Source organism: Dendroctonus ponderosae, unplaced genomic scaffold (assembly GCF_020466585.1).
Source record: "Dendroctonus ponderosae isolate FM_Combo_2020 unplaced genomic scaffold, Dpon_F_20191213v2 Dpon_F_20191213_6, whole genome shotgun sequence".
NCBI classification, from domain to species: Eukaryota; Metazoa; Arthropoda; class Insecta; order Coleoptera; family Curculionidae; genus Dendroctonus; species Dendroctonus ponderosae.
Window position 1 is genome coordinate 9,767,482 of NW_026018814.1, and position 12,782 is coordinate 9,780,263.

Genomic DNA, 12,782 nt, shown 5'->3' on the forward strand with positions numbered 1-12,782 from the left:
GATAACGATAGCAGAAAATAGCTATCGAAACGTCAAGGTAATTTTTCAAATTTATTTCTCTACTAATTGGAATTTTCTCTTACAGCTTGAGCCTAAGTGTGTCGCAGGATACCCTCTAGGTGATAGTTCTTGATTACTTTTTGATAAATAATTCGTTCTTATTGCGAAATAGGAGCACTATTTATCAATCTGTAATAAAAGACGTGAGAAAATTCTGTCTTTTTTAAAGACAAAAATTTTTGAGGCGAAATACCCAAAAAGAAGTTTGTAAAAAATGAATCCGCCTCAACAATATAGAACTTATCTATAAACGCCCTTGCCATAATAATGAACTTCCGCGATTTCACTTAACCAATTAACATGCAAACAAAATAACAGATTTAGAAGACAAAACAATGTAAAGGGTCAGAAAGGCCGATTGAGTCGATAGCCTTTTTCTGCCAATCCACTGCCAGACCACTCAACCAAAATTTTTGGGTCTCGTCCAATGCATGATGCCCAAAAATCGATATACCAATGGGCAATTCAGAGATCGACGATTTCAAAATTTATATGAAGTTTCAACTCTCCACAGACTTAGCTGCGTAAATTATTTATTAATTCTATATCATTTACGTGTCTCCTTGTGTATTGTGAATCCTTCTAATAACACGGAAGCTTCACATGCGGCTGCCAGCTTAATTTGACTCGATCAAAAACGATTTAAATAAAAATGCGCATCGATTTATTGCACTAGAAATAAAACATCAGCCACGGAAGTGCATATTGCATTACACGTTACACGGTGGTCTTGATATAAGTCCGATTATTTAAAGGTTAGTTATTTAACAATAATCTTAAAAATATGTTTTAGAGCTTTGGTCTAGTTTATTTTTGCTTGCCTTGTTCCAGTTTATGACTCTTAACTTATTTTAACTATCTTACCATAAGAAAGCTAGTGCTTTCTTAGTGTCTTTAAACTCGAAAGTTTGCTCCTCAACCAACTTAACTTAGCTCATTTTATTTTATAGAACAGATGCAATAAAACCGTCTTTAAAATAACAACGGAAAGAAAGATTCCATCTTGTACATATTGTGCACTAGAGGCGATGGACTATAAGTTTTCACTGAAATTGAACAAGTCAAACTTATACAATTCGCTAGTATTTATAAAATTTTTGATAATTTGGTCAGGTGATCAAATAAATGAGGTACACTGTACATCAAGTACTTCCAAAAACTGTATGATTACTAAAACATTACTCAAATGAGTAATTTCTGCAAACAAGATATTTAGTACTAAATTCTATCCAATTATTCACTGTAATTGCTCCCAGATTACACGTTTCCAGCAACTCATCCGGTACGGATTGCAATTGCTCATAAATGAAAAACGTCTACTAAATTAACGATATTTAACACAAATCTATTGGTTTCAGTGAGCTTTCCAATCCTTTCATTACAGAACTAGACCCCAATTTAAAGTTCAACCTTTAACCAACCTAAAATTGAGTTAGCCTGCGATTTAAAGGAAATAAAAGGTAAAGTTTAAATCTCGACGTGCGCTTTAATTAGAACTTTCCCACAGTTTGAAGTAGTAATCAAAGCTATTTGGTCGACCAGCGGAATTACTATTGAATCCTGATTGATATCGAGATTGGTAAGTACTAAATCTACAGACGAATTTTCATGAACAATAAGAGATAAATCAAAATTGCCTAAGTCCATGTGGAAAGAGGAGCTTTGAGAGGCTGAGGTATATTATTTATATAGCTGAGTAGTATTGCCATTAGAACCACAACATGAATTAATGGACAAAGTCTAGAGCATGGTGCAAATTGGAAACTTTTATATCCAATCTTGGAGCTAATGACATGCCGGTAAATAACTTCAAATTGAATAATGAAAAATATTTACTGACTGTAATCAATTGCAGAAGAAACGCGCTAGAGATACTTTTCTGGACACAATTGTAAATAGACACTTATTAATGCAGAATAAATCATCACGATAATAGTGAAAAAAAGCCACTAAGTCAGGCACAATAAGCAAATGTTGTAACAATAAATGTTTAAGATAATGAAGAATGTTTTTCATTTTTTTATGCTTTTCAGCTGAGTTAAATACACAGTGAGAGTACTTTCAATATTTAATGCTTTCCAATAAGCCGTTCCCAATTGTATAAGTACGATAGTATAGTTATAAATAGGTAATCTGGAAATCACGGTACCCTAATTCCAAATTGAAGCAGAAAGGTAAATCGCTCATACATTCCACTGAATTCTACCCCAAGACCTAACTTTATCGACCACGAGAGATATAATTAATTGATAAAATCCCTATTAAGGGTGGTGGAGATTGGCGGAGAATKTATCCATCTAATAACTATAAATCGGTTATTATCAATACTTAAATTGACTGAGTTTTATGCCAGCAATAARCAAAACATTTASTARCAATCGAACGTASACTWAWWWGYCAAAGCAAGAACTGGAATCATTKAGACAGCWAGTAGCAGRTACACTTATTASCARYYKWARAYASWAGAATAATGATCGAACCCGGGCATCTGAACTATAACTCGCATTTTTCGAGCCACMTAATACGTATTAACTCCGATGTGATGAAGAATAGTGAAATGGAAGAGTAGAAGCAAAAATAATATCAATAGGGAATGAAAATTAAATTATGTTGATTCCGTATGTTCAGCTTAATATATTCAGCTCCAGGCAATTTTATTTGGCATATTAGTGCTAGTAGTTTCGATTATTGCAGTCCTAGTTTCTCGAGTAATTACCTGTTAGGCAAAGTTATTCGGAGATGAAGATACATAGGTATCTCTAGGCATCTTTAAATGAGAAAAGCGTTATAACCTTAAATTGGAAATATCCAAATTTTACTTAGAATCGTAGAAAACCAGGATTTATAAAAGTAAATATTAAAAAAGTTGCCTTTGATGTGAGGAATGTGGTAGTTGTAAATAAGGATGTAAATGGATTTCATCAACAAATTTTCTGCGTAATTCTGAGTCACATAATAATTTTTGCAGTCCATGTTTCGTCTTTTGCCAAGAAACTAAAACAATTCGCAATCGTATTACACCGGTAATTCTTGCCGTTACAAAACTAATTAACTTCATAATTACCATGCTATATTTGGAACTTTGCAATACAAACTATGAAGCAAAAAGAGCCTGCACAATTTCCGCTGATAAAACTCGCATTAACTTTGCCTATTTCAATTTACCGTTAAATATTCTCCAATGCTGCACCTCAAATTAAAGGCAAACCGAGGAGGAAATTACCTTCATTACATTCCATCTGGAAACATCCCAGAACTGTGGTTGTAATTAATGAAAAATTAAATTGTCTGATGGGCACCAGAAAATAATGAGTTTTCTTACATCGTGCGAATTTAATTTTCATATAGTGACGAAAATCATAATTGAAACGGTTAGTGAATCATCAACAGAAGTTATTAACACTTACTTCAGGTTATAAAATTTCCAGCCAGAACGTCCAAAATCTGCATTAAAACCAATAAAACATGATGATAAATCGATAGAATATTTCGTAGTTTTCATATGAAGAAAATATAGAAATGTTAACTGCAATATTTTCGTCTCCTTATAGGACAGTTGGTGTATTTAGACATAGGAACTATTCCAGCAAGAGGTTTTATCCTGGTTTCAAAGGTCTTCAAGTAAAAAACATAACTGCTTTTTGGAAACTGTCCCTTTCACACTTTTGATGCAAATAAAATTCTAATTTATTTGCCACTCTAACACTTGCTGTAATTGATAAATATTTCAGAGAAGCGAAGTTCATACTATGAACATATGTCAGACTAATGTTCTCCTGTTAATCACACTGAAAATAAATGGATGTGATTTATGATTGCAGTTTGAAAACTCGTTCAGTTTTAACTCATACATTTTAATTTTATTTGCAGTTGTTGTTGATGTTGCAGATAAATGAGAAATATATACAAAGCAGCAACGAATTATTGCTTTTAGCCATATGTAATTGCGTGTGACCTATAATTTAAAGTTGATTTAGATTATTTAATTTGGCAAATATTTAATATGTAATTAAAATTCAAGCAAATGTTTAGGACTGGTTTTGAACTAAAATCGCAAAATTTTAGTTTGCTGACAGAAATAAATTCGGAAAATTACCAGAAATTTTGCGCCATTTGATTTTCCAAATTAAAATCATCATCATCTTTTTCTGCTGAATTCAAAAATAGCTATTTTTGCCGCTAAGTTCACAGAATATTTTCCGGGTGCTTTCTTTGCTGGTAGAAAGCTTCTCAGGTCAAAATTTCCATGCGGTACATCGTTTCTTTAAGCATATAACTTTATTGTCAATTTCAAAGTCTGAGATCAAACTGAACATACATATATTATCTTATAAAATTCAAACTTCTCATGTGTTTTCAGTAGTTTGAATAGTTCCCAGTATCAATAAATTATTACTTCATTTACCTAATCTAATAGCCAAAACATTTCAACATTTTTTACAAATGTTTTTTTAAATAAATTGTATGCCATGACTAACATACAATGACAAAACCTTATAAAAGGCTTCTCCATTATGCAACCAAAACAGAAACTACTAGAGGGAAGGAAATTGCCGTCATTATATTGCGCCTAGGAACCTCACATTAATGAGACTTTAATTAAAGAAAATATAAATTGCATGATAGCAATCAAGAAATAATTACATTTCTTTTTGGGGGCTTCTTTACGAGCCATTAACACTCCTGCACAAGTTAATGTAGGCCATAAATTGTCTTAAGACTCTGTCTAAAATTATGTTATACATAGAAACAATAAACCTCTCAACCAGAATAAATAATTGTATTTGTCTAACGTATTAATATAACTGATAAAACGTATATTGCATTTGCCAAGTAAAACATAATGAGTTATTAGAAGATCCATTTGAATTTCGTGAAGCTGCTCAGAATTCCGATCCTATACAGTACTTAGCTGGAATTTTGGAGCCAAAATGTTAAATATTGTTCGAACTGTATGGAATTGTAACTGTAAGATTCAATTTGGGTGCAAAAAATTTCAAATTCCTTATGGAGCGTAACTATTTTTTTATATTTTATTAACTCAGGTTGTTCCATATGTATGAATGCCCATACACGCTAATTATTTTTCAACACAAAGTACACATTTCACTTTTTGTCGGCATTACAACCATAAAATGCAGAATAAATGTTGCCTTGAATACCGCTGGGAAGTAACTAATTCCGACCCGTTCGTAATTTGTACGTGAATTTTCACTCTGATTTCAGTATGATATATACCGCAAACGTAAGATTTACGGTTCCTAAAATGATAAATATTTAAACCAAGCGGGTTGCTAAAATACGGATTTTGAAATTTTCTAGAAAAATAATCGAAACAGAATTTGCGATGTGTAACGGAGCAGTTAAGGGAGCCTGTGATTTCCACATTTTATATCATGTATGTAACCAATCTATTCGTTGTGTATTATCATTAAAATTATTTAAAATCGAGTGAAATGTGTACAACCTTCAGATAAAAATAGACGAAATCGCATGCTTTAAGTCGGTGAATATTGTGAATAACGGGAATCAAACTCAAACAATAAATAATGATGATATAGCAAAAAGCCGATCAAAATCGTAAGGCTTCTAATATAAAAACAAACAATAACCACAGAAAAACATCCAACAGCACAAACTTTCCTCCAAGAAGAAATCCGACAACTATTGAAGTAGAGAAAAAGCAATTGAAAAACAACTTGACAAATGAGGAATATTTTGAGACGAAAAATTACTGAAACGCATTAGAAAAAAGAAAAAACTATCAAGTAACTAACTGTATAGAAGAACAAAATACAGTACGTAATAAGCCATGTAATTGAGTAAATAATCTCAGAAATCAAAAGTGCAGAATGGCAGAAGATACATGGTACTTGAATAAAAATAACAGAGAGAAAATTCTGTATATTCTGTTAACCTAAATAGTGTCTCTAAAAACACCTACTTTATGGTTTGCGGATTATCCCTAACAAAATTTACAAAAGCGATTATTCGTATTACGCAAATCTATTTAATGAATAAAAATGTGAGGCCAAGAGTGTTCCTTTTATATTAAGTATCTGCTTTGCCACAGCGCATAAAAAAGGAGACACAGGAGTTTCCAATGTCCCAAAAAAGCCTTTCCTTGTTCGGAAAGGACATCCATAAAATACGCCATATTCAGTCGCCTGTTTCCTTTCTTTTGTATAATTTTTATTACGAAATCTATTATATTTTATATTAGAGCGGGTTGGTGTGATGTTGCTTGAGTAAATATGTTCCTTTAATATAATAATACTATAATCATTTTATCACTAAAAAACGCAGAAATGTTGTAAAGTCCTTCAAAATAAATTAGTGTTTTGCACATTGAGATGTGTGGTGAAAGTACTAATTAATCAACTGGCACAAACACTCTCCCTGTCACACTGTAGAACTGTTCTAAACTCATGAGTATAAAATGTGGCTTGTGGCTTTCATTAACATGGCTTTAAGATAGAAGTTTCGCCCCAACTAAAATCTGATGTAGTTAAATATTAAATGACTTTGCAAGTTGCATTTAAACTGACGCCGGCTGCCATACTTGCAAGTGGTTTTATTCTTTTTAGCCGACGTTTTATGTCCCAGCTACTCAACTTCTGCAGGTATTTGAAATATGAAAGCTTTAGTTAACTTACTCAATTAAAAAAAAACGTAGCAGTAAGAGACATTCAGATGGATCAATAAAAGAGCTTTAATTAAGTTGACGAATTTCCCAACTGTTTACTTCCAAAGTGCAAATTTAGCACAGATTATGAAGCGAAATCAAGAAGTGCCTCCGACCTGTTTACCCAATCACACACATAATTAGATTATTTTGACATGGCATCTTATAATGTCTGTATGTCTAACAATGTAACTTGTTACGATGAGCAGGGCCAGATTAACATGTGGTAGGGCCCGGGGCTACGATCCCAGCATAGGCACTTTTCAAAAAAAAAGTTTTGCGATCACTAATGTGACCGCATTTTCATTGAGTGAAAGTGCACAAATGGGATCAAATGACAATTACAACTTAGTAAACTTATGTATTTTTGATTGCGATTGAAATGTTCATATACTTGTATAAAAATGTAATTATTATTAATTATTGGTAACCATAAAAAATTTGTAAAAAATTATAAATTGAACATTATGATTTTTTTCAAATACATTTTATTATTTAAAAAATATATGATTTTCCTTCACGGTCATATTTTTGATCCGAGTGAATACTTTATATTAATTTGTCAAATTACATTTGACACTTGATATTCGCGAGTTCAACTAGCGCTGTGAAACGTCAACTTACTCGTCGTTGTCGAGTGACAGTTGACACTTGTCAGAGTTGTTTATTTATTGGATTAATAACATAACACTATACTTACACACTTTTCAACCTGTTTCTAATTCTTTAAAAGCTTGCAAAATTGATTAGAACAAAACAAAACAAATCATAATCCACCCATACCATGGAGGTGAAGACCAATGTGACACCAATGTCAACAAAACAAGTGTCAATTACTACTTAAGTTGTAGTTAATATTTTAACCACCAGTGTGCGTCTAGACTTTTGTCTCCACACTTTACACTACATTTAAAATAAGAAATGCAGATATTTTTCAAGAAGCGGGACATTTTACAGTGCCTTTATATACCGCAGTGGCGACAGCGGTTAGTCCACTTTTCTATCGGTTACGGACTTCCACGTGACTAGAGCCACCATTTTGAGGCAAAAATTATTTTATTTACTATACAGTTTTGCACGTTTAGCCTTAGTTTGGTCAAAGCTACTGACCCTGGCTGACTTTTACAGGGTATATCATATTTGCGTATATCATATAGACTAATACGGGCTATGTCAATCTTACCATTAAGGGCCGACCCTTAGCCAACATTATATTTGTGTTCCCATAATGAATTAATCACAAACTGAACAGTTGGTCTAGTTCGTGAGCAATAAAATATTACTAGCTAGTAATAAATAAGATCATAAGTTTTTGTTTACAGTCAACTTTATAGTATTTATTTAAATAAAATATTTTAAAAAACAAAGTTCTCGGTCATTGATTGTTAACTTTGGACATATTTGAGTGGCGGTCGCTAGTGCAATTGAAATTCCCATTCTTTATTTGATTGTATATAGATCTTACTGAGGCCCCGTAGCTTCCCCCCCCCCAGACTCAGCGCTGCCGATGAGACAAATGTAATAACCCATTACGTACACTATGGACATGTTACAACACGTGAATGTAACACTGACTCCTCAGGCGCGAGCTCATGTTTGGGTAATGACCTGTAATATAACCTAATTAATTCACATCTGCCTGATATGTACGTGTAATGGCGTAAGCTTCATGTCCCAGTTGGTTCAAAAAATTTACTACTTTCATTAATATTTACGAGGCTATTATGAAGATATATTGTCCGATATAATATATTTTTGGGGAACGGTGTTAGCGGATTTGGCTACGGCCTATTTTAAAATGCGCTGAAAATGCTTTTCGTGGCATTTTAGAGCAATTTTGGCAACAAACAGCCGCGTAATCGGTACAGCTTGCTACAGCTTTAAATACTCGGCAGCGAGTGTTAAAAAATTGTTTGATTTAATCTGAAAATGTAAATACCGGGATCTATTATCGATATAGGCATATAAAAAGCAAATTTCAGTGTGATGTACCGTTTAAATAATTAAATGAAATCGAAAATTTTCAAATATATTAAAATTGAAATCAGTAGCCACGTTCAAAATTAATTGGAACATTCAAAAATTGTAACCGTTCTACTCAGGCTGTATTCTCAAATTGCCTATTTTTTTACAATTCTATTTCATGTGATCGGTACAACTTAACATGGGAGTGAAAAAGGTTTAGTTTGTTTCATTAAAGTAAATTCAGTTTTCACAGATTGTGTGTTCAAATTAAAGAACCTACTGGTCGATTAAATTAATGTAAATTTCGAGAAGGATTCAGGTATATTCTGTATTATAAAAGAAAAAAGATGCGGGAGAAAATCAAAACTATTATTATGAAACATTTGCAGGTAAACATGAATTTTTTCCCATTATTGAGGGCCGATTTAGGCCCGAACACAAAATGGTTAATACATTAATTAAAGTAAAAAATTGTCACTTTTTCAATTAGACGTTTTAGACAATTGTTATGCGAAAAAGATATTCTTATAGTTGTATACCATTTTATGTTCCCTAGAACTGTACTGACAAAATAAATAGGTCATAGATTCTTAAGGGATATAGTTAATATAAGTCTTGATGGAATCAGTGCTTGTGAAATGTTAAACAAGTGAACCGTTCTTTTCAGCCTTAAAGTTATGACTTTGTCTTACTTAAGACTATGACTTTACAAATGCCACAGGTGTTAAGCAAGAAAAATTTTAGAATGATGTTTTGCTCGTAAAAGTTTTAGAATTCTGCTAAAAATTACGTAACTTTAATTTTTTTGCAAGCTTTGTCCGCTGTATATCTAATCTGTAAATTCCCTATTAAAGTCTAATTCGAAATTTGTATACTTAAATTTGTTCAGTTATTTATAAACCGTATAAAAAGAAACATTTTGAGATTAATTAATTTATCAAACGACTGTATTAATAGATACTGGTAGGTTTTCTTCTCTACTGAGAATGAAAAAATCCAATAAGCATCATCCATAAAAACGTCGAAATTACTATCATTAGAGTAACAATTTCAAAAACATAATTCAAATTCAAAGAGAAAGTTTTTAGCCACTTCAATCCTATTATCAAAGACACTTTTTCCAAAACCCCATCACAAATTAGATCCCCAAAAAATTTTGATATCAATCCGATGAAACCAAACCAATCCAATGGGCACCAAACAACCAGATTTGTCTTCTATCTTCAACTCAGCCCAGGTTGTAAAGTAGCAACATACGGGATTAAATTATTTCATTTAATTTGCCAAGTCTACAACAGATCTTATCCGATCGGTGAGAATGGGTCACAATTTTTTTTTAACATTTAGACAGTTGAATCGCAAATCTATTACATAAAAATTTATTTATTCAAACGAAATTCGATGATCAAAAATTGCATTAAAGCAATGGGTCTGCGAACAGATGATTCAAAGAATATTTGTCCCGTTTCATTAAATAATTATTCACAAACACAGTAATCAGTTTTGTTAATATTCGTTACTTTATATCATTCTAGAGAATTCATATGTTTAATTAATACCCAAAATTGCATACATCAATTATAAAACCACATTTTATTGGAGGACGTATTAATAATCAAATATATTACACTATGAACGAGCTGTTGACTCACAACAAATAGGACGCATTACAAACTAATTAATTAATTTTCAGATTTTCTAGATTTCAATTAGTCGGAAATTACATAGTTTTTGTTAGTAAGAATGCCCTCGATATGTGGTTTCAAATGTGAAAAAACGAACATCATGCAATTTCAGATAGGCGAATTAGCACTGAAATTTATGTGTACTGCAAAACTAAAATACATTTAACCGATTTTAATTTTATGAAAATGGTATAGATAAAAGTTTGCAATTAACTTTTTGTCCGTCTGTGACAGGTTGCAGTTGTGCAAAGCAATATCGTGGCAAATTAAAATAAGTATTATTGAAATGCAGTCAAAACATAAAGGAATAAAGAGTGTCAATAAAGAAACGCCGGATTTGTTGGAATTTTACCTTTATCTTTACTAATTAAAGGAGTCATTAGCCCTTCCGCAATCGTAGCATTTCGGTTGATGAATATTCAACTGCTTTCAAGTAAACATCTACTATAATAATATGAGTATCTTTGGAAGGCGACTGTGGACGGATTGACTAATGTAATATTACAGAATTACTGTTGTTATTTGTGTATATAGATAAATTTAAATTAAATTATACTTTCATAAATAAAAAAAAAGTTTATTTGGGCTCCATATATTTTACTCATAATATAACACTCCCTTTAGAGCAATAACTGAATGACTGATTTGACATATGCTGCAATAATATGTTGTTTTAATTATATGCCTTTCCCTTTTAGGGTTCATTCGTTTTAGTGAGCCCACATAAAGATCGCATCATTCTTAGTGAAATGAGTTTCTCTGACAGCAATATCCCTGTTTTCCAGGCCTATGCATTAAATACGTAAAATCAGAAACATAAAGGAATAAGTGAATTTCAAAATTTTAGAGCTATGCTGATAATTTTGTAACTTCAGTCTGTTGGGCAGTAGAATTTTCCAAAGGAATTTAATTAAATCATGATTAATTTGTGTGTTTTATTAGTCTAAACTGAGGATTTTATTCGAAAATGTAAACATCACACAATGTGATGTACCTATTTAGAAAAGGAATAAATAGGCAAAATTGCGGCGAGCGAAAGTAAAATTTCATGTAGATTTTCACTCATTTACCCAAGAGAAAAATGTAAATGCGAATAATGGCTGTTGAAGAATTGATATGCACTATTGAAATGCTCAATATTTGAAAGCCACTCGAAAGCTACATTTAGAAATATTACAACATGGAAAATGCAAAACTTCGATCTACACGTAAAATTTTGTTGCGGAATGAATGCAGATATTTTTAACAACACTTGCTGCGTCGTCAAATCACTCAATATAACATGGGTATTAAAATAAGTTAAAATTTTCACAAACCGAGTGGAAACTGCCATCGAAAAAGGACCACCTTCAACAAAACATTGTAAACGATCCGTCGTTGTAAACATTCTATAACATCTCTGGGGACATCAGAACGAAGAAGTGACCCATCGGGAAAATTCCCCAAATTCTTGACTGATATGGAGTACAAAAACACGCCAATGCCCGCAATTCAGGCCGTTTATTGAATAAACTCTTCTCTCGGAGCTAGCCTGACTTTGATTTTCTATTTAATGGATCCCGACAGTGTTATAATGGAGCTTTTTTCACTTAATGGTTTCCTCGTTGTGGTCCCTTTGGCCCTTCTCACATACTTTGCCTCAGTCTATTCACCCGCTGATGGAAAGTTAATTTTTAATCTAATTGTTGGAAAAATGTTATGGAAAAGCCTCCCGATAAATAATCGATTAGTTGGTGAAAGACTTCCAAGACCAGAAAGGTAAAMGTRTGAGATAATATCTTATAAATAATTTTKACTTCCGATTTTCCAATTAAAATTTCACATGTGAGCTCATCGTCTTATGAAATTGTCAAAAAATCCCAGAATTGTTCAAGCAAACTGAATGAACCCGTACTGTTATTGCAAGTATGGAAACTATCAAGGTTTCTGAACAAAGTTTCGTTAGTAATTCTTAGACACACGTTTTCGAAATCCGCCGGCTAAGCTCTGACTTTCAATCAGTTGGATGGTGTTAAAAACCGACCATATATAGGCCATTCTTATTATGCAGATTATATGCAAAGCTCGATCCGACTCTCCAACGGATATATTCCAAATGCAAAACAATCCAATACACTTAACAAAATCTCTCCAGTATCTGAAACAAAATTCCGTTTTAGCATAACATACAAGGCACTTGTACCGAACTAAACTGCAGAGTATTTCACGAAAAACGATCAGGCTAATGCAATTTTCTTTCCTTCGTAAAATTGAAAATGAAAATACGAGAACGGTTCGTACCAATATAGGACCAGAAAGAAGGACGTCAGTTGAAAAGTAAATGCGTTATTGAAGAAAAGCCACTTCGCTTCAAGAAAATTAATTTCTGTCGAACACATATGTACGTA

The 12,782-nt window shown here is 32.4% G+C and overlaps 1 long non-coding RNA gene across 2 annotated transcripts; it reads left to right on the forward strand.

Annotated features, from left to right (window-relative positions):
* Positions 1-740: 740 nt before the first annotated feature.
* LOC125504782 lies at positions 741-2,026 on the forward strand. 2 transcript variants are annotated; one of them, XR_007281694.1, is made up of 4 exons: positions 741-815; positions 1,419-1,520; positions 1,568-1,859; positions 1,916-2,026. It is a non-coding gene; the product is annotated as an uncharacterized LOC125504782 (long non-coding RNA). The 2 variants fall into 2 exon arrangements; XR_007281693.1 differs by lacking the exon at positions 741-815 and adding an exon at positions 1,221-1,342.
* Positions 2,027-12,782: the final 10,756 nt, after the last annotated feature.